Here is a 23,700-nt window from a genome sequence, read left to right as displayed (position 1 = left end):
TTTATAATTGAGAGAATAAAATATCTTTGAATAAAATTTAAAAATATACATTTCAAAAGGTAATGGATTGTCTCTTGAGGTAGCCAATTCTTCATAATTAAACTTCTTCAAAGAAATGATAGATAATGATTTGTAATAGACACCATTGAAAAGATTTCTGTTCTTGAAAAAGTTCAAATTGGGTGACTTCTTAAGTCCTCTCTAAAATAACTCTGAGAGTCTAGAGTACTGTGATTTGTCTTATTTGAGTAATAGGTCAAATTGCAAGGTTCAGAGAAATAGCTGAGTAATGAAGTTGTAGAGGGAGAGAGTACAGACTTATTAGAAATTTTGAAGTAGAGTAGATTATTTTAAGTTATCTTGAGAATATTAATATGAGGAATTTATTTTTTAGAAATAAGGAATTTGAGCACTTATGTGTACTGAAAAAAATGAATAAGGTAGGAATTGCACCTCTAATTTCATTAACATATGGAATACATGGATTAGAAAATTCTTTCCACCAATGCAAGTTGACACATTGTCGGCAAATAGTCTTTCACTGATAAATTAAAAGTCACTTACTTCAGATAATGCTATTATTAAGTACCAAAGAGAAGTTTTGAATTCGAGTCTTTATCATTTAAAAACCAGCACTCTATCCACTATGCTGCAAGAGTCTTGAAACTAATAATGTAAACTTTTGAATGAGGACACAATGTGCTTGGTTTAGGGATAAGAAAGTCTGAGCTTTTCCTGTTGTTCAAAACAAGAAAATACGAAGTTCAACAAATTAACCACATTTTGATTTAACTGTGAAAATGCAAAATCTTAAGGTCCTTTCACCAAATCTCAACCCCAAAATTTTCAACCTCTGGCTAGATGTGCAAATAAATCCATGGACTTATATTCAAGACATATTCAGGGATTTTCATTGTGTTTCATAGAGTGTTCTAATGAAATCCAGTTCTGCCCTTTTCAGTCATCATATTACAACTAATAGATATTAACTCTGTCCAACAACTGTCAAAAGGAGATGAAAGTTTTTTAATAGGGGTGATGCTATTCATTTCCTATAAAATAACTAGCCTTCCAAATGAAAGGTTAGATATATTTGGAATATCTACTCTACCATCCTGCAACCCTGCAAAAAAAAATATAGCTAGAGAACTAAAAAACAGAATCAACAAAAGAATAAGGCATGGTGGATAAGTATGAATGGCTGCACGTGACTGAAAGCAAAGAGGACTGGGATCAAGTTAGGTCTGGTCTTGTCTCTCTCATAACTACTTGGGGCCTAGCCCCCGATGATGAAAAGTTATTGTTTCAATGTGGGAGGGATATGAAACATCATTGGAGTGCAGTCCTAGGAAATAAAGGGAAGCAAAATAAAAGGCATTAGTGAAAACTCTAAAGCTATCAAAGATTCAAAGAGGAAGAACATCAGTTAAAATCCTGGAGGAAAAGCAAAAAAAAAAAATCAATCTACTGGATACTAAAATGAAAGAAAGGTAGATACCAAATCATGCAGGATTTTATAAACCTTTCTACATAAACATTGCAAAAAAAAATCAAATTGAATCAAATTGAACTGATTTCTATGAAACAAAATCCTATGGATTCCCAGCAGATAAAGAGTAGTAATGTATACCAAACTGGTATAAAACTGAATTAGGAATCCTGAAGGAGAAAAATAGAAAAGAATTAAAGGCTGAATTTATGGTTTCTGTGTTTAAAATAGTTGGTAGAATAGGAAAAAAGATTAATATTATGGTGGCAAGGCTTTTCAATAAAGCAAAAGGAGGGGGTAGGTTAAGAATATAAATATGTTAAAATGAAAGACAAAAAGGAATGAGAGAAGCAAAATAAAATGTTGAATTGAGTTGTGTCTTGTAGTTAATATGAATAAAGGCTAGGTATTATTTCCATTCTTTATGACCTCTCAAAATCCTCCTAAAGTGAGGTAAAGCAACTATATGTTTCTGCAGACACCAAATACCTTAATAAGGTAACAAGTTAATTCATTTACAGCAAAGAATCCTTAACATGATCATTCAATAATTTCCCCACAAACAAGTTCTCATATATTCAGGAAATCTCTTGCTACTACTATTGCTACAGTTTTTAATGTTATCACCAATTCACCGTACCCTCACTTTTTTGGTAACAAGCATCATAACTTAATTCCACCTTTCTATATCCCTACTTTCCTGGGCAGATAATGTGGAGATATAAGAAGATGAAAGCACATGCTTCCTGGGGCAAAAACTCTTTTACATCAGAATTCTGCCAAAGAATTAAACAAAGAAAATGAAGACAGAATTCTAGCATTTGTGTCATTCTACCAGGCTAGAAGCAAAGGGGTTTTACATCAAGCTTACATAAAATCAGGACTTTCTCCAGTAACTTGAGGGCAGAGAACAAGAGCAATGAAAAGTTAATTCCTCAGAATGGGAGAAGGCTGAAATAGTTTTAGGTTAATCTCTTGAGGAATCTATAGTTGAAAGGGAAGGATTCATAAAATGAGTAATAGGGTAATATAACTGGGAAAAAATTAAATTCAAATCATCTCATGAGAAAAAAACTCAAACTTGAGCACAAGAAAACACATCAATGAGGAATAGATTTAAAGAAGAAAAAAAATTCCCTAAGACATCAAGTTTGAACAGTTATGAATTAAAATTTCAAAATAAATTATATGAATCAAAACCTGGCAGAGTGATGAGGAAGAGTATACCACAGAATACCACAAAGCATGGAACCAAAACAAAATATTCCCAAATTTGTTCAAGAGAAAAAAATGTAAATGACAAAAGCAAAATCTATTGTTTGCACAGGAGAGATAATTTAGAAAATTGAAAAACTGAATCAAGGAGAGTCAAGGAATATAGTAGGAAAGGGCATGGAACAAAACTATACTTCATATATGCTGATACTAAGATGAATAATGCTTAAATTTAATAATTTTTCAATTTTTTGAATTCAAATTTCAAATTTCAATTCAATTTCAAAATTCAAATTTCAAATTTTCAAATAATCAGGAGAAAGGCCTTCAAACCTATGTTATGAGTAAAGTTAAATATATAGTGAGTTTGTAGACTGACAACAAAGGGCAGAGATCTGGAATTCTGAGAGAGCGGCTTCTTTTGGGGAGAGACAGTTAAGCCTGGGACTGTGACTTTTTCCCTCTGGGTGGACCTAAGGAGAACTAGCTTTTCCTTGTGTATTTGACTGCTTGTTCATCACATCTTATTGCTATTTGGATTATCCTGTACCTGTTGGCCCTTTGACACCTACTGAGTTCCTGTATTCTGATAACTAGCAGTTGATAATGAGGTCATCATTGGACCCTGTCAGACTTGCACACAGACCTTTTACCTTTAGATTATCCAAGGGAGGTTTAGCATTAGGTTAGTTAAGTTTAGTAATTTGGGGTTTATATAGTAAGTATAGGGAATAGAGCAGGGAACCACTCAGAAGCAATCTCTGTGTGGAGATTTGTAGATCTGGGTAGGTACAGATATTTATAATAGAGTAAGGTACATCCAAATACCTTCCAACATATCCTTATTGTATTAAACAACTATAACTTATAACCTAGACATCTGTGAGTATGTATGTCATCTTAGGGTCTGACTCTTCCAGCACTGAGCTTGAAAAGTCTTCCCAAACCAGGTTACTGGCCTAAATTACCATCCAAACCAATCCCCTGAAACCCAACAGTTATATCACATAGGAGAAGAAAATTCACATTGCAGAGAAGGGAATGGTATAATATATGAACCAAAGGAACTCAAGATCTAAGATCAGATGACAAACTATGCAAATCTAAGTTGAGTCACCAGTGGAAAAATGGATATTCAATTAAAAATGGATTTTCAAAAATTCCTAGGATGAAAATCAAACTCAAATAAAATTTTCACCTTGTTAATTCTGCGACAAGAGAGACATGATGAATATGAACTGATACGGCAAATAAGGAGAATTAATTACCTGAGAAAAACAAAGGGAAAAAAAGAAAAAAAAGATAGGTAGTTAAAAACTAAAACTAAAAACAACATTAACAGAAGTACTTACAGAATTTCTTCCTAAAACTACACAAAGAGGTAAGGGTAAAAGCAGAATTAAAATAGAATTAAGGCTGGAAGAAGAGATCTGAAATATTATGGTTTAAAGATCACAACAATGCAAAAACAAGTCAAAGTTTTAATATAGGAAAACAGATGAAGTAAAACAAAGGTCAAACTGGAATAACAGTTATCAATGAAATGAACATACAATATGAAAGACTAGAAACTAAACAGATTAACAACCAAACAATAAATAAAACAGAATAAATCTTTAAAATTAAGTAAGATAAACTTGGGGGAGGGGATATTTTTGAGGGGAGAGAGGATTGCTAAAAAGCAAACACACCATTAGGCAACCTTTTTTGTAAGGAATGAAAGGAATGGGAGAAAATTAAATTACAAAACAAGTTGAATTAAATGAATTCTCAACAAAAGAATAAATTAAGAAATCACACTATAAGAATACTATCAGAAATATGTGTGTATCTATGTGTATATATGTATATTATATGTATATATACACATAAAACCCCTATATACATATGTAATGTATGTGTGTGTTTTTACACACACACACACACACACACACACACACACACACATATATATATATATTCAGATATAGTGGATAAGTATGAAGACTCAAAGCCATCACACATATACTCATATGCAAAAAAATAAAAACAAAAACAAAAAAACAAATCTTAACCAAATAAAAAAGAAAGAAATCAAACATTACAGCCTCCAAAGGAAGAAAAATAATCCTGGGCTTCCTATTTATAAGATAATTCTATGAAGTATGTAAAGGATAATTCTTATATAAGGTACATAAAGTATACTCAAAAACAGTGTCAGAAGATAATTAACCAAATTCAGTGTCATGATTAAAGGGTGGACTTTTAAATCATTGAAAAACAAGTATAAGACTTCCAGCATTTTAGGTTTATTCTCTATGGAGAATTTATTGGAAGACATAAACAAGAGTTGCAACAGCCAGCCTGTATGGATTGGGAACAGTATTTGATGAAGAAGAGATATTGCTGAGCTTATAGACCACTGAACTATTGAAGTAAAGTATGTGATTTAATCTTATAGCCCTTAATGTTGTAGGAAACACTTATGCAAAGGTAACATTATATACTCTATATTATATTTTACAAGATAATATTTATTGTCTTGTATTGGTCTCTAATTATTTGATATGCTCATTTTGTCTCAAAAAAGATTGTGAGCTCTACAAGGTTAGTATTAGGTTCCACAATCATATGAACCCTTGACCAAGGGCTGAAGACAATAATGCTCAAGTTTTAGTTGATGAAATAATGAATCAAGTTAACAAAGAGTAAATAGCATTAGAATTTATTCAGGGAAGGTTTGTGTGAATATAAGTGCTTACCAGATTTTAGATTTAGTTTAATATGACCATTTTCTCCATTCTAACTCTAAAGATTAATTTATTAAGATAGGAATATTTTCATGAAAAAGACATATCACAACCTATAAATATATCTGTAATTATATCAGCTAGTGGTGCCACAGTTACTGTGGGAAGCACTAACTGTCCAAGAAAGTATGATCTTAAAACAACTTTTAAACAATTTGTTCCTTACAGGATTGCTTTATGAGAAAAAAATTGAGATTTATTATGTTTAATTGGCCCATAGGGAATCATTAACTATTTTCAAAATCTTATCCACAGGAAACTTCCCCACACGTCTCATTAAAACACGATGTATTCCTCTGAGAATATAGATTTGTAGTAAAACAAGTCTCCTTAAGTTTATGAAAATATCTCATTATTTATAGATGTATGGGTTTATTTTAAGATATGAAAACTTCCTAGATGCAACTTACCCTAGCAAGGTACTGTCAAACACCAATTATCTATATTGAGATGAACACTGTATTATCCAAAATGGTAGACAATTTAAATCATCTTCATCCCCATCATCATATTTAAAATTTAATGTTTACAGAGTCTTTTAAATTTGACAAATGCTTTTACTTTCATTATTTCATTTGAGATTCATGAAAGCCTTGTTAGGAATATACTACTCTCTAATGTTGTTTAAATTTAAAAGATGGGAAAACTATGACTTAGTCACTTGTCTGTGATTACACTACTGATAAGTGATAGAGGAGGAATGTGAATTAATCAATCCATCACTCAAGTATTTTTCCCGTATGTACTTTTTGAATTCAAATACTGTACAAAGAATGAAACAAATCCTACTCTCAAGAGGCTCACATTCATATCTTTCTGATTGAGACCAGAATTTTCTCCACTTTGTATTGTTTAAGCAGCTTCATGTGATGTTAATATTTATATATCAGTATTAATAGATCTGATATTCCAAGGATTCATAATGCAGTACTTCCTTTAAAACTCCAGGGCTTAATACTAAAGTATTGGGAGAGAAGGAGGAAATAGGTTTTCTCCATGTTTTCTCCTTTGGTTTCTCCATGACAGGAGAGTATTTTATCTTGAAACCCTTCTCCAGCTATGAATGCCTTTTCTGCATATGATGGATGTCTTATCTCATTCAAATATTCTCTTCTCTCTATTTCTCTCTCAGTATCCACAATTTTTTATTAAGTTTATTTATTTAAATAATTTAGAATATTTTCTATGGTTATATGATTCATGTTCTTTCCCTCCCCTCCTGCCACCTACCCTCCCATAGACAATGAGCAATCCCAATGGGTTTTATATATGTCATTGATCAAAACCTATTTCCATATTATTAATATTTGCACTAGGGTGATCATTTAGAGTCTACATCCCCAATCATATCCCCATTGAACTGTGTGACTTAGCAGTTGTTTTTCTTCTGTGTTCTGCTTCTACAGATCTTCCTCCATATGTGGATATTGTTCTTTCTCATAAGTCCTTCAGAATTGTCCTCGATCATTGCATTGCTGCTAGTAGAGAAGTCCATTATATTTGACTGTGCCACAGTGTATCCATCTCTGTGTATAATGTTCTCCTGGTTCTGCTCCTTTCACTCTATAACAATTTCTGGAATTCTTTCCAGTTCACATGGAATTCTTCCAGTTTGTTATTCCTTTGGGCACAATGGTATTCCATCACCAATAGATATCACAATTTATTCAGCCATTCCCCAATTGGAGGGAATCACCTCATTTTTCAATTTTTGCCACCAGAAAGAGTGCAGCTATGAATATTTTTGTACAAGTCTTTTCCCTATGATCTCTTTGGGGTATAAACACAGCAGTGGCATGGCTAGATCAAAGGGAAGACAGTCTTTTTAAAAGCCCTTTCAGAATAGTTCCAAATTGCCTTCCAAAATGGTTGAGTATGCCCTAGTTTTGAACAATAGGAAGAGCTCAGGTTTTCTTATCCCTAAACCAAGCAAACTGCCTCCTCATTCAAAAGTTTACCTTATTAGTCCCAAGACTCTTTCAAAAGGAGTTACAGTACATTTCAAACAAAATAATGAATTATTTTTTAATCCTCTTTTCCACTTCTAAGAAACTGAAAAGCTATTCCTTTGCCACATAAAGACAAAGTTTATCCACTGTTCCAATTTGTTGGTGTCAACTTAAATAGAAATGGAATACAATTATCCATACCTAAGGAACCCTATATTTCATGTATGAACATAATTTTAAAATGTAATGTTATTTATGTTTTATTGTGTTTTTACTTTATTAAATATTTCCCAATTGTACCTTAAATTGATTTGTGCTGCACTCAGAATGTGACTGGATAGGCATATTTGACTCCTCCAGACTATACCATTTGCCATTATGATATAACTCTACCAGAACTGATATAAATCCTTTCTTCCCTCTGCTACCAAAGTGAGTCTCTCCCTAAAATCATGTACGACCACATGACTTTTTCTGTACCTTAATAAATATCATGAGTTCACTACCACTTATAGAATTAAATATGACATCCTTTTTTGTCATTTAGACATTTTCATACCTTTCCAGTCATCTTATACTACTCCCCTCTATTCATTCTTCACACTTTCTCCTCTCTTCATGCCTTTGAAATGGCTATTCCTTATGTCTAAGATCATCTTCCTATCTGGATTAACTTCTAAATTTTCATGTCTTCTTTCAAGACTCAGTTCAATCCCATTTGCAAGATTTCTTTAGTCCTTCCTAGCTATTAGTATCCTGATCTCTTAGGCTCTCTTTCATCTACTATGTATATTTCTGTGTGTATTAAATATGTACATATATAAACACATATATACATGCATATATAAATAGTTTCTCTCACAAGAGGATGTGCAGAATCAGGTCCTTGGGGTCAGGGACAATTTTAGCTTTTCTATATATGTGTGGGGTTTAACACATTTCCTGGAACATGGCAGGAAGCAAAAATGTTTACTAAAAAACTCTCTTTAGATTTCTATAATGATAACAGAAATAATAAATATCTTTATTTTTCAATTACGTGTAGGAACACATTTTTGAAAAAAATTCTGAACATTTTAAAATTTAGATTTTCTCCCTCCCACAGGTGGTGAATAGGCTGTTAGAGGTTATATCACTATATTCATATAATACAGATTTCCATATAGTTAATATCATGATATAAAACATATCACCATACAACAGAAATCTCATGAAGGAAATATAGAAGAAGATAACATGCTTTGATCTTCACTGAGATTCCAGCAACTCCTTCTTTAGTTATGGATAGCATTTTCAGCAGGAGTTTCTTGTGTTTGTTTTGGAGATTTGCTTTGCTGATAATGGTTGAATTCTTCACAGCTGACCATAGTATAATATTTCTGATACTGTATACATTATTCTTCTTATTCTGTTCACTTAATTTTGCATCAGTTCATATAAGTCTTTCTGGAGTATGAAAACTTATCTTGTTCACCTTATGGTGGAATAGTATTCCTTTACAACTACATGCCACAATGTGCTTATCTATTTCCCAAGTGATGGATAATCTCTTAATTTCCAAAATTTTGCCACTAGAAAAAGAGTTGATAAAAGCATTTTGGTGCATATAGGTCTTTTTTATCTTATCTCTCATCTCTTTGAGATATAGACAGAGTAGTGGTATCACTGGGACAAAGGGTATATGTAGTTCTCTGGTGCTTTGATCAGGGTTCCATATTGTTCTCTACAAAAATGTATGTGTCCCAATTTTTTGACATCTCCAAAATTCATCACTTTCCTTTTTGGTCATGTTAGCCAATCTGATAGTTGTAAGGTGATATCTCAAAGTTGTTTTAATTTGTAATTTTCTAATCAATGGTGATTTGGAGCATTTTTATATGAAATTGGAATATTTTATGTATATATATATATATGTATATATATATATATTATTTGACTGTTTTGGGTTTGGTGATTGCCTTACATTCTTATAAATTTAATTTAATTCTCAATATAGTTGAGAAATGAGTTTTTTTTCCCCTGAGATATTTGCTATTATTTTCTCCCCTTAATTTGTTGTTTCCCTTCTAATCTTGGTTACATTTGGTTTTATTTGTACAAAACCTTTATAATTTAATGTAATCAAAATTATCCATTTCACTTTTTGTAATGCTCTCTGTCTTGCTTGATCATAAATTCTTTCCTTATCTATTAATCTGACAGGTAAACTTTTCTATGTTCCCCTAACTTATGTTGTCAACCTTTATTTCTAGATCAAATATCCATTTTGACTTTATCAGTGGTGTATGGTGTGAGATGTTGGTCTGTACTTTGTCTCTGCCATATTGCTTTCCAGTTTTCCCAGTCCTCTTTTTGTCAAATAGTGAGTTTTTCCCCCTTAAGTTTGGATCTCTGGGTCTATCAGACACTAAGTTGTGATGGACATTAACTTCCAGGTGTTGATTACCTAATCTATTCCATTGATCTATCACTCTATTTCTTGGACAATACTAGACTGTTTTTATGATTAACTCTATATAATATAGTTTGAGATCTGTTACAACCAGGCTTCCTTCCTTTTTATTTTTTTCCATTAATTCCCCTGATATTCTTAGCCTTTTGTTCTTCCAAATGAATTTAGTTATTTTTACTATTTCTATAAAATAATTTTGGATAGTCTTATTGGTATGACCTGGAAGAGGTATTTTAAAGTAAGATGGTCATTTTCCCTACATTGGCTCAGTCTATACATAAGCAATTAACTTTTTTTTCCCCAATTGTTTAGGTTTGATTTTACCTGTGTATTTTTTGTAACTGTATTCATATATTTGCTGGGTTTATTTTAGTATAAATTCCTATAGATATTTTAAATTATCTAAAGTTATTTTGAATGGAATTTCATTTTCTATCTCTTACAATTGGATGTTGTTGGTAAATAAAAATATGGATTATTTATATATAGTTTATTTTATATGTAGCAATTTTGCTGAAGGGGTTTATTGTTTCTATCGTTTTTTTTAATCTCTAGGATTCCCTAGGTATATCATTATATAATCTGTGAAGAGCAATAACTTTGTTTCTTCATTGCATTTTTCCAATTACTTTAATTTCTTTTCTGCTCTTTTTGTTGTAGTAAGAATTTCTAGGGCAATATTAAATAAGAGTGTTGATAATGGGCATCTTTGCTTTACAGCTAGTCTAATTGAGAAGGGTTTAATTTATTTCTATTACACATAATGTTTGCTGAAAGTTTTAGAGAGATGCTATTTATCCCTGTGAGGAAGGTTCCCTTTATTCCAAAGTTTTCTTTTATTTTGATAAAGAATTGGCATTGTAATTTGCCATATTCTTTACCTGCATATATTGAAACAATCATGTGGTATCTGTTGGTTTTGTTATGGATATGGTCAGTTATGATTATGGTTTTCCTAATATTGAACCATCCCTGAATTCCTGATATAAAACCTACCTGATCATGATGTACAATTCTTGTGATATGTTTTTGTAATCTCCTTGTTAGTCTTTAATTTAATACTTTTTGCATCAATATTCATTAGGGAAATTAAACTAATGTTTTCTTTCTTTGTTGTAACTCTTCCTGATTTAGATATCTGTTCTCATAAAAAATTTAGAGTCATTCTTTCCCTATTTTTCTTAATAATTTATGTAATATTGGATTTTCACTCTTTCATTTTTGATATTTCTGATAAATTATTTTTCTCTTTTCTTTTTTTAAACACATTAACCAAATAGTTTACCAATTTTATTTTTTCACAAAAACCAATTGCTTATCTTATTTTTGTTCACTATTTTTCTTACTTTCAATTTTATTAATCTCTCCCTTACTTTTCAGGGATTCAGGAATTTTCAAATTTTCAATTTGGTGTTAAATTGGGGACTTTTAATTTATTCTCTTTCTGTTTTTTGGTTTTTTGGTTTTGGGGTTATTTTTAGTTGCAAGTCCAATTTATTGATCAAGTTTTTCTCTTTTTTTTTATACAATAAGCATTTATGGATATAAACTCCCACCCACCCTCAACACTAAGTACTGCTCTGGCTGCGTCCCATAAATTTTGATATGTTATCCCTTCACTATCATTTTTAACTGTCTATTATTTTTATGATTTTTCTTTGATTCAAATATTATTTAGGATGATTTTAGTTTCTAGTTGATTTTATCTTTCTGCTACCCTTTTTTGAGTGTAATTTTTATTGTATTATAGTCTGCAAAGTATTCATTTATTATTTCTGTATTTCTACATTTAGGTTTGAGAATTATATGCTGAATTATGTAGTCATTTTTTGTGATGACTCCATAAAGATATATTCATTTCTATTACCAATCAGTTTTCTCCAGATGTCTATCATCTGATTTTTCTTTTCTTTTCTTTTAAACCCTTACCTTCCATTTTGAAATCAATACTGTGTATTAGTTCCAAGGTACAAGAGGGGTAAGGGCTAGGCAATGGGAGTTAAGTGACTTGTACAGGGTCACACAACTGGGAAGTGTCTGAGGCTAGATTTGAACCTAGGACATCCCATCACTAGACCTGGTTCTCAATCCACTAAGATACCCAGCTGTCCCCTCTAATTTTTTCTAATGATCTATTTATTTACTTAAATTCTTTCTTGTTTATTTTTGGTTGTATTTATCTACTTCTATGAGGGGAAGGTTGAGGTTCCCCACTAATAACACTTTACTATCTATTTCCTACTATAACTCATATGGTTTTATTTAAAGAATCTGGATCTGTGCTATTTGCTGTACTTATATTTAATTTGGTTATTGTTTCATTTTCAGGAGTGCCTTTTATTGTGCAATAATTTCCTTCCTTAGTGGTTTTAATTTGATAAAGTTTTATTTTACTTTGTCTGAGGTCATGATTGCTACCCAAGTTTCTTTTTGTTGTTTTGTTTGCTGGGTTGTTTCTTTTTATTGCTGTTGTTTTTGCTTTACTTTAGTTGAAGCATAGCAGATTCTGCTTTAGACTCTTACTTTTGCACTCTGTGGCTATCTATTTTATACATGTTTTTCATAGAGAGAAAATTGTAGTGTTTAAAGAATTTTATTTAATTTCACTTTGTCTCCTAAGAGCAGAATTTTCTATTAAGAGTAGAAGTTACTTAATCTTACTCTGTCTCTTTAAGAACAGAGGTGTTATTAATCTCATGCTGTCTCTTTAAGATCCGTTTTTATAAGAAGGAAGGTCAGTTAGAAAAGAACTCTATTTTCTCTGACTTCCTTGGGATCAGGGTTTCTGGGTCATTCTTGCAGACAAGAAGATCTTACAGTTATTTTGATACAGTTACTTTTGAGACTTTGAGATACACATAAGTATCTGAGGGTCTGATTTACTGAGAGTGTTTCTCCTCAGTCCCTTAAGGGAGAAGAAGCTGTCAGAGTGTGAATTTTAAAAGTCTCCATCTTGGTCTAGCACCCAAAAATTGTGCACACCCACCTACACGGGCATGCGCTAGTCAATGACTAATCAGAAATAACTAACTGCCCACCTGGGCTGTCCTAAGCCAAGCTAGAGCCAACCATTGGATTTGTGAGACACAGGAAGTGAGGGAGGGAACAGCCTCTGGAATTGGCGGAACTTCCTGTGGAGAGAGCTAGGGGGGGTTGGTGTTAGGAGCTTGGAGAGAGAGGACGCCCGCAGACAGCTTTCCTTCAGATCGGTCACGTGAGTTAAGGACTGGTTCTTTCCACCTGGGCCTTTAGGCCTAAACTCCCTCTGCCTTGGTCAGAGGTTGAGTAGCCCCTTTTCCTTTTCTCTTCTCTCCTTCTCTCCCTCTCCTTTTCCCTACTCCCGTTGTGATTAAACCTCCATAAACTCCATTCTGACTTGAGTGTTCATTTTAGGAATTTCATGAGTAAATTCCTTGGCGGCCATTGTTCAATATTACATAAATCCTGTAGCCACATTTTAGCCTTTACAATATTATAACCCTCTCACAGAGGCCTAAATTTCCCCATTACAAGAGGGGCTTGTCTTCTCTGACATTGGAGAGAGAGGGCTAGGTCAGTTTCTGTCAAGTGAATCTAACAGTTATATCTAACAGTTTGATTTCATATACTAGTTTAAAGTGTTTGTTATCAAATGTAATGTTCATTGAATAGTTAGATAAGTTAGGTAGTGAATGTAATAGAACTTAATATTAATATTAGAAAGAGCACATAAGTTTAGGTCTGCTATGTCAGACAATAAGATTCCATTAGAAAGCCAGTTAGAAATTAGGGTTTATTAGAGATTTTAGTACAGGATTTGTATTTAAGATAAAATATAAGAGTTAAGAGTTATAATCTCCTATTTCCTACTTCCTATTTCCTATCACTAACTCTTCTCCAAAAAATAAGGACACTGGTTTACCAAAATTCTCTAGACAACTTCATCAAACTCCCAATAATATTTATTAGCTATAATAGTAGGGTTATTATTTTTAATTCATTCTTGTATTTTCTGTTTTAAGGGTGAGTTAATCCCATTCTCATTCACAGTAATGATTACTAATTATGTATTTCCCTACATATTACTTTACCTATTTATTTTTCTCTCTCCTTTTAGCCTTTCATATTATCATATTATTTCATAATATCATACTATCATGTTTTGTTTTTGATAACCACCTTCACTCTTAACTTTGAATCCTTGTCTTGATCAAGAAATTTGCTCATCAAATTTCCTTTTCAGCTCTTGTTTTTTGGTCAAGAACCTGAAATATTTCTATTTCATTAAGCATCATTTTTTCCACTGGAGGATTATGCTCAATATTGTTCAGTATATAATTCTAGGTCATAATCCTAGTTCCTTTGCCTCTCAGAAAATCATATCCCATGCCTTCTAGTCCTTTAAAGTAGAAGTTCATAAATCCTGTGTAATCCTCACTATGACTCCTCAATATCTGAATTGTTTCCTTCTGGCATATTGTAATACCTTTTCTTTGGTCGAGGAGTTATGGAATTTGATTGCAATAGTCCTGGGTATTTTATTTTGGTGTTTCTTTCAGGAGGTGATTAGTGGATTTTCTCAATTTCTATTTGTGAATTTTAAAATTAATCTACTCTACTCAGACCGTACTTTAGAAGATCTGATTTAACTATTTCCTGATTAGTAACAATGTAGATATTTGGTCTAACAGAATCAAGTCTTGTGACCTCTACATTTCTCCACCCTACTTAGTTTAACAAGGTCAGGAAGGTCTGAACCTTACTCAAAGATTTAATTATCTGAGAAAATGGCCTTTAACAGACATGTGCAGAAACAGCGGACAGACCCCTGGGATGTCCTAAGTCAAGCTAAGCTATCATTGGAACAGATGGGATGCAGGAAAGTGATGTAAAACCATCTAAATAAGCCACATCACTTGCTCTCTTTGCCCTGTTTTCCCGAAGAGGCATCTCTGGCTGGCAGCATGCTAAGGATTCCAAGATCTTGGAGTGGTGGCAGCTGTTTTTCTGGGGTTTGGCAGTGAGTTTCCCCTTGAGCTGATTCAGGTTCAGGCATCTTGGTTGAGCACTCTTGGAATTCAGGCTGATTCCTTCCTCCTTCACACTCCAAACCCTTACTTCTTAGATCCCCTAATCTTCCTGCCCGGTACAAGTCAGGTGGGAGAAATCCTTCACCCTTTCCTTCTCCCTTCTTCTTAATTTCTTTCCACCACATTAATTAAATTACCATAAATTTTCAGACTGACTTCGGTATTTTTATTTGATTATTTGGGATATCCATGGCAACCAATAATTAATAAATTAACTTAATTTAGGTCACAACACTAAAATTATCCTTTACATATTTTTCCCTCTTGTTGGATAATATCATGTCAGTTTCCCTGATGATTTCTTATAATATGGTATCTATACTCTTTTTTTAAAAAAGTCTTTAAGGTATTCCAATGATTCTTCGGTTATCTCTCCTGGATCTACTTTTCAGATAGGTCTTTATTTTTCTGTGAGGTATTTCAAATTTTCTTTTTTTCTCCATTTTTAATTTTTTTTATATTTGTCTCCTGATGGCCTGTGTTTCATTGACTCCTATTTCCTCAGGCCTCCTCTACCCCATGAGAGTTTGTAGGTTTCCTGCCTTCTCTGTCTTCTATAACTGTGGAGTGACTTGGGCTGTATTTGTTGCAATTATGAAATTTCATTGCCTCAGGTGGAGTCACTACTCATTGGGCTGCTCCAGATCCTGTCATTTCTTGCAGATACTATTTTGCCTGGACTGCCCAGTTCTCTTACACCAATGAGATGTGTTCCTCCAGCCTTCCATTATTTTGAGGTGATTTCTTTTCTTTTTTTGTATGTGGAGGAATAGAAAGAATGAAGTATATTTTACTCTACTGTCTTTGCTTTTAGCATGAAGAAATAATAAAAGACTTAGTGTAGAGATGATCATGTGATATAAGAAATAGGAAGCCAAAATATGATGGATAACCTATGATGAAAATAATTCCAACTACAGGAAAACAGTTTATTTTATGAATATTCTGCTTTGTGACAATAGTATGGCATTTTAAAAAAGATATAAAACTGACAAATCTGTGCCATCAGTATTATAAGCCATACTTGACTAATTTTACCATTATTGCTGATGCATTTTAATGCTTCATTCATTCGGACAGTGCTTGACATTGTTTTTCAGTCATTTAGTCATATTCATTTTTCATGACCCCATGGACCATATTGTCCATGAGGTTTTCTTGGAAAAGATATTGGAATGATTTGCCATTTTTTCCTCCAATGGAGGTTAAAAATCTTGCCTAGGGTAACACAGCTAATAAGGGTTAAAGGCCAGGTATGAACGCAGATCTTCCTGAGTTCAGACCCAGTTCTTTATTTACTGAGGCAGGTAGCTGCCTATTCTTTGACAGAAAGTTGTTGCTTAATAAATATTTAAGGAATTTAATTGAATTCTTTCTACGTCAATATAGCCAAAAGTATATTATATGTAAAAGAGCTTTACTTGGCTTAATGTAGTAGAATCCATGACCATAGAAGGCTATAAAGTAAACAATTCCACAGAAGTATAAAAAAGAAATCTTATCCTTATTAAATGTTTCAAAATGAGTTGCTAAATTCTTCCTTAACATATAATTGGAAATGATTGATCAATAAGCTTTTTTTAAAATCTGATATATGACAATTTCTTAGGTGTAGAAGATTGATATAAAATGAAAGGCAGAATCTCTACTTACATGAACTTTGTATTCCAATGGTGTATATACTAGGATGAATATCAGTATGTACAGTGATCACTCCTTTTCCTAATTTGCAATTAAATTATGTAATTATGTAAAATTATAGGTCATTGGAATCATACTTCTTCATTGTAAATTTGTTGAAAACAGGGATCACATTGTATTCATCTTTATATTTTTAAGATGCTTATCACAGTGTTTTTTAAATAAACATTCTATAAATATTTATCTAAGTACTTAAGTGAATGAATGATATATTTGGATGTTTAGATGATGTTGTCCAGATATTATTTACCTATCTCAGACTGATGTCTTAAATGCCTAAATAGCACTTGCCAAGCATTTTAAGATATTCAAATGTAAGTTATGAAATACCTGAAAAGATCTATTTAAAGTTTTGCTTATAGTTATTTTTAAGAAAAATTATGTTTGAAAAAGTTTTGAAATGAGGGGAGATAAGGAAGAAAAGATAGAAGTATTAGGAAGAAAATTAGAAAGAAAAGAGATGTAGATGCAGTGAGGTAAAATGGAGAAAGAGAGGGAGAAATGGTGTGGGAAAGTGAAAGAGCAGGTGGGAGAGAGAGGAAGAGAATGAAAAGAGGAAAGAAGGAGAGAGGGAGATGAATTTGGAGAATGGGGGGAAAGAGGAGAGATGGGAAAAATAGGAAGAAAAAGAAAGAGAGAAATATGTCCAGATGCAAAATAGGAGCCATCTGGAATCCTTTGCCTCTTTATTTTTCACTCTTCCCATTTTCCAAACTGGGAATGAATATGTGGTGGGTGTGTGAATGTGGTGGGGGAGGAATGGGGTGGAAATGAACTTGTTGAAGAACACAAATAAGAAGAGCAAATAAATATTTAATGAGCTGTTTCTTAATGTATCTTATGTCAAGAGGCCTGGGTTAAGGAATGGTGTGTCATCTTATAGCACAGGCTGTGATTCTTGTACATTTTATTGTATTTGAAAATTGGGGGAATTAGTAACTCTGTTGATGTGCTTTTTCTCTATGTTACAAAACAAATCTCTTTATTTGCTTTATAAAGGTGAAAAAGTAGAGGGTGAATAGAAAGGCAAGACCATGTCACTGAACACTAGACCAGGCAAAAGGGATTATTTTACATTGCCCTTGTCTGAAATTATCTATTTCCATTCTATAGCATCTTTGTTTGTCATTCCCTTGGTTATGTGGCTACACATAGGCTTGCTTTGTTTCTTTATCCAAAACTCTTATCATGTTACCTTTAAATTTTGGCATACAGCAACAGAGGGGTCACCAGTGCCACTCTCTGCAAGGTTTGTATGACTTCATTAGCTAAATAGAACTGTGGGAACCAATTTTCTAGGTGACCTCTGAGCCACAGAAATGAAAAAGAAAACTTCTGTATTTATTATGCTAAATAATTTGAATATATTCTGGACAACAGTTTAAAGAACAACATAAGTTCTTGGGAACAGTATGGGGACAATTTAGAAAGCATTAGTCCCATTTCTTAATATTATGTGAACACTAGTTAATAAAAGTTCGAATCTTTCTAAAATACAGAGATTTATATGAACTGATGGTAAGTAAAATATGCCAACTAGATGAACAACATGCACAATGCAGCAAATAGATCGCTAAAAGGAAGCCAAACTCTGAGCCACTGTAATTATCAATCTTGATCATGAAGAACAGACTGAAATATAGCACCCTCCTCTTGACAGAAAGAGAATGATAGGAATGAAATGATGCATATGTTGCCAAACATTGTCACTATAGCTGGTTTTGCTTAACAGTTTTTTTTTGTTCCTACAAAGGCAAGGTCGGTTTGGGTTTGAGATGTGGAGGAACATCCAGAAATTAATATGAGGTAACATAAAAGGCATAAATAAGAGATATTATTTTCAAAAGCAAACAGTTTTCTCTAAGTCATTTAGAAGATAAAGGAATTCCAATAAATTTTTTGGGAATTGTTGGATAATAATTTGCCTGCATATAGTTCAGTGGTTCTTAACTTTTTTTGTGTGACAAACATCATCATCAGTTTAGTGAAATATATGGGTCCATTTTCAGAATATTGTTTGTTGCCTATACTGATAATGGAATAAAATACTAAATTTCATTTATATGTTAATGAAAACAAAAGTATATTTCCCCACCAAAGTTCATAGATTTTATTAAGCCTTTCATTGAAAATCCATTGACCTCCAGATGAAAAACTCTAGATGTAGTGTTTTACACATATCTTATTTGAGCTTCATGGAAACCAAATTAGGTAATTATTACAGCCTCTATTTAACCAATTAGGAAACCAAGTCTCAGAAAATGTAAGTGATTGGTCTATAGATAAATATTTAGTAAATATCAGAAATACTCTGAAACCCAGGTTTACTTATGGGTAAATCTCTCCACTTTAACGTTTTGCCTCTACTTCTCATATACCTCCAAATCACTCACTTGATTTTATCAAAATAGTATGAAAAGAATGAAGAAATTTTTGAGGGAAATGGCAGGCTTGTTTGAGCATTTTAAAAGCAAAGATTTCTTTTGAAATAGAAAATTCTCTCACTTCTTTGCTTGGGAAAAGGTTAATCAGAAGAGGAAGTCCCTCAGAGGTAAGATTATCTAATCCTGGTATTTTATCACAAGATGTTAAAACAGGACTTTATGGGATGTTCTTTGCCACTTTTGAGTGGGTCAGTGAAAATATATAATCATGTGCATGAAAGAACCTGAACAGCAGGTTTTGATCCTAGAGTGATATTGTTGCTGAAATACTGAGGCCTATCATGTGCCATATATGTTATCTGTTGTGTATAGAAATCAAATGTAATTTTGGTATGTTTCCATCTTAGTAGAATTTCCAAGTGCATTCATATGCATTTTATTCTCTGATGAAGAGCTCTAGAGAATACATTTTGTACCAGGTGGTAGGAACATAGAAAAAAGGAAATCAGAGATGTAGAAGATATGCCAGGTCACTTAGGGCAGTTCCTCTGTTAATGCAGAGAAGACTTGGTATTGAATTCCTAAAGTATGTTGCTCCATCCAGTTTATTAAGTATTACAGAACCCCATCTTTTATGGCTTTCCCCACTATTACAGAGAATTACAGAGAATAACATCACCTACTTTGTTTTTCTTCTGTCCTGACTATATGAATTAGCTTTTATTCTACTGCTCAAAAGATTTATCAAGAGAAACCCTGTCTCTAAACTATATTGTGTGATTTGATCTTAAATGCTCCAGGTTCTTCCACTTTGGCCTCTTGTTCCATGTAGTTGGATGGCTCAGAGGTATATATGCTAAATAACTCGGTGAATCAAAGAATGCATATACTACAGATACTTAATATATAAATTGTGAATGGAAAACAAAACCAACTACAGAATGAGATGATTTGCTTCATCGCCACTGAACACCATGTTAATAAAGTCGCTGTTATAATATGTCTTCAGGTACCTCAAAGATCCCCCTTTGGAAATGAAATGATACTGCAAGGTCATGAGATAATACTATGCCAGGGGAGACTTGTACAAGATGACGCTATTCATTGTCGTTCATCATCACAGTATTTGTATCCTTGGATACTCTGCTGAAATTCATTCTTCAATGGTTATGATGATTTTGCCCAGCTTTTACTTCCCAATCTCTATAACACCAAACCCATAAGAGTAACCTCTCCCCTTACTAACATCAAGTATCTGCTTTCTCCTTCCCACGGAACTGAATTCTATCCCTGTACCCAGTGTTATGCTCCTGATCTACCTACTCTTTCCATGTTACTTTCTGAGAGGTCTTCTCTGTGATTCATGGATTTCCCTGAATGTTAGACTTCTTCAGACACTTCCATATTTTTTCTTTAATTGAGACCTGGATCCCTGCCTAAGGACACCATAGCTATAGTCTTCCTATTGGTACTGGTTGCACCTTCTCCCATATATTCCACTCAGTGTTCACAGTGGGGAGTTAGGAACTCCTTATTCCCCAATTGCTACCTCCATATTTTTGCTCTACCACAAACACTCAGTGATTACTCCTCCTTTGAGATTGATTATGTCAGATTATTAATAAAATTCAGAACCTGGTAGTTAATATCTACCAATCCCTAAAATATTCTCCTTCTTTTCTCAGTGTGTTCACTGTGTGGTTCAGAGGCTTCCTCTGTACCTCAACTTGTGCCCTCCTATTAGGGGACTTCAATGTACATGTTAAATAATGAACCCTGACACATCTCCTTCTATTAGACTCTGATAATCTTCAGCTGTACATAGAGATGGACACACACAATCTTGTTATCACCCAGGCATGTTACATTTCCAGAAAATGAACTTAATTTTCTTTATGCAACAATAATCTTTTGTTGTTTCATCTGTCCTTAATATCTATTACTATTTCTAAACCTATTCTTCATTCTCAGCAAAAACTCTGAACTGTATATCCCTCACTATTCTAGCAGGCAATTACACTATCCTAACTACATTTCCCTCTCAACTCAATCTCAAACCTTATGTGAAACAATTCAATTTGACACTAAACTCTTCTCATCCTCATGTTCTATTACTGTGCATCTTGCCAAATATCAAACCTGGCATACCCTTACACATTATCTTCCTCCTCTTCTGTTACTCATATGATATTACATGAAACTGGAATAATTCAAGTAATGTGCATTTCATTTGTGTATATTACAAATTCATGTTATTTTTAATTTTCAACTAATCCTTTACTACAGAAAGAAAATCGTTTTATCACTAACTTATTCTCTAGCTCAGTAATGTCAAGTGTAAATAGAAATGGATCTCTGCTATGTGCATATTAATTTAGAAAATCACAAATTAGCATTACTTATGTTGTATTGTCTTTTTAAGTTTTCTTTTGTTAAACATCTCCCAATAACAATTAAATATGGCTCAGGCTGCTCTCAGTTTTCTGTGGACTACTTTTAGCTGAAGGTAGTGATTTGATACCTCTAAAGTCTTTCCAACTCTTCAAAAAAGCTATTCCAAATCTTCCATTTTTCTCTTAAGCCCTTCTTCAACAGCCCAGGTAAAGTTTATCTCAAACTTTCCAGAGAAAATCGAAGCCATTCACATTGACCTCCTACTTCTACGTCTTCATTTAATAACCATTCATCCTCATATCATAACCCTCTTTTTCTCTTCTTTTCTCAATATTCTGATAATGAGATGGAACTTTTCACTGTTGCTAACCCTCTACATGTCCCCTTGATTATACTGATTCTGAGTGGGTCTCAAGGCTCTGCTTTGGGCCTTCTTCTCTTTTTTTTCTACATTCTCTTACTTGATTACTTTATCAGCTACCATCATTTAAAATTTTTGTTGTTTGGTCATATCAATGATGTCTACTTCTTCATGATTCCATTTTGAGTTTTCTCAGCAAAGATACTGGAGTAGAAAGCTAGACTTTTCTCTTGTTAAATGCCCATTAAGTCACTCCTTTTCCATTCAAACATTTCCAGGTTCTTCAAATGATCCTTTCAAGGAGTGATATTGGAAGTTAATGTCTGTCAATTAGATTTCACATTATATAGAATTAAGCCCAATTTGTAAATCAATTCTCACATGCCTGGTCTCTATTTTGCTTCTTCTAATTTTAGTATTTGACTATAAATTTATTGTAAAGTGTAGTCATGTGGTTACACCCCAAAAGAACATAAGCATTTACAAATGTTGCTTACCTATCTTTTAGTTCTCAAATATTGATACTATAAGGGGAAAGAAGCATCTTAGTCAAATCACATTGCCCTTTCTTATTAGCTAAGTAACTACAGCTACATTTCCTGGGCTTCTGTGAAACTTTCGGCAGATAAGTCATCTAACTTCCCTAAGCCCCAGTTTTCCAATCTATAAAATGAGAGAGGTTTGACTAAATTGACTTTAAAATTCTTTCTAGCTCTAAATCTATGATTCTATAGTTTCATTTGATTATCCATACATTGATCCAGTGATCTATCTATCTATCTATCTATCTATCTGTCTGTCTATCTACCTGGCTTTCTGTGTCTATCTCTCTGTGTGTCTGTATATCTGTCCTATTCATCTGCTTTTGTGTGTTTTGTTGTTGTTCAGTCTAACTCTTATGACCATATTTAGGTATTTTCCTGGCAGATATTGCAGTGATCTGCCATTTCCTTACACAGCTCATTTTATAGGTGAGGTAACTGAAACTAACAAGGTTAAGTGCCTTGCCCAGGGTCATATAGCTATTAAATATCTTAGGCCAGATTTTAACTCAGAAAGAGTAATCTTCCTGACTCCAGGCCTGGCACTCTACCTACTATGGCACTTAGCTGCCCCATATTACAAGTCATAATACACATTATAGCCATAAAATTAAAAATTTATGAATATACCCATTTAATAATTGAAACATTGTTTAATATTTGGAAATATATATGATAGATTCTTAGAATTCCAATGGGAATATTTTGAATTTTAATTAAAAATGAATTTACAAGAATATTTGTAGAATGAATTCCTTAGACATTAAACATTCCTCTTTTAGTGGGAGAAATCAACTTTTCCCTAAAGAAAAAAACACATTATGCACTATATCCTTTTTTTTTTAGATTTTCTTTTGAATTGTTCCAGTATCAGACTTGTCGTAGTCTTTGGGTTATTCTTGTTTGTTTTTTTAGGTCATAGGGTCATATAATTTGTCTCAGCTAAAAATCATTGACTTGTCAGAATGTGAGGCTATTTTCAGTTACATGTCCTTGTTCCAGTCAATTTATTATGACAATCTAAGACTGTTGATAAGGTTATAAGACTTAACATTTATACAGCACATTTCAAATACCAACTAACTAATCCTCACAGCACTTCAATGGAGTACAGTTCATTATGCACTTTCTGTAGATGGGGAACACCGAGAGAGAGGTTAAATGAATGACTTTTCCAAAATCCAGGGAGGAAAACAGGGTCAAAGATGTGATTGATACTGAGGAGTCCCAATCCCCAAGCTTCCACCCAGACCTCCTCCTCCCTCTGGCCTTCTTGGTCCCCAACCTAGTAACCCCCATGTCTCCAAGCAGTCTGCACTTTGGTTCAAGTCAGATGTCAGATTTGTTACTGATCT

This window comes from Monodelphis domestica, chromosome 5 (genome assembly GCF_027887165.1).
Source record: "Monodelphis domestica isolate mMonDom1 chromosome 5, mMonDom1.pri, whole genome shotgun sequence".
Lineage (NCBI taxonomy): Eukaryota > Metazoa > Chordata > Mammalia > Didelphimorphia > Didelphidae > Monodelphis > Monodelphis domestica.
The sequence above is the reverse complement of the archived record's forward strand: the minus strand, read 5'-3'. Positions refer to the sequence as shown.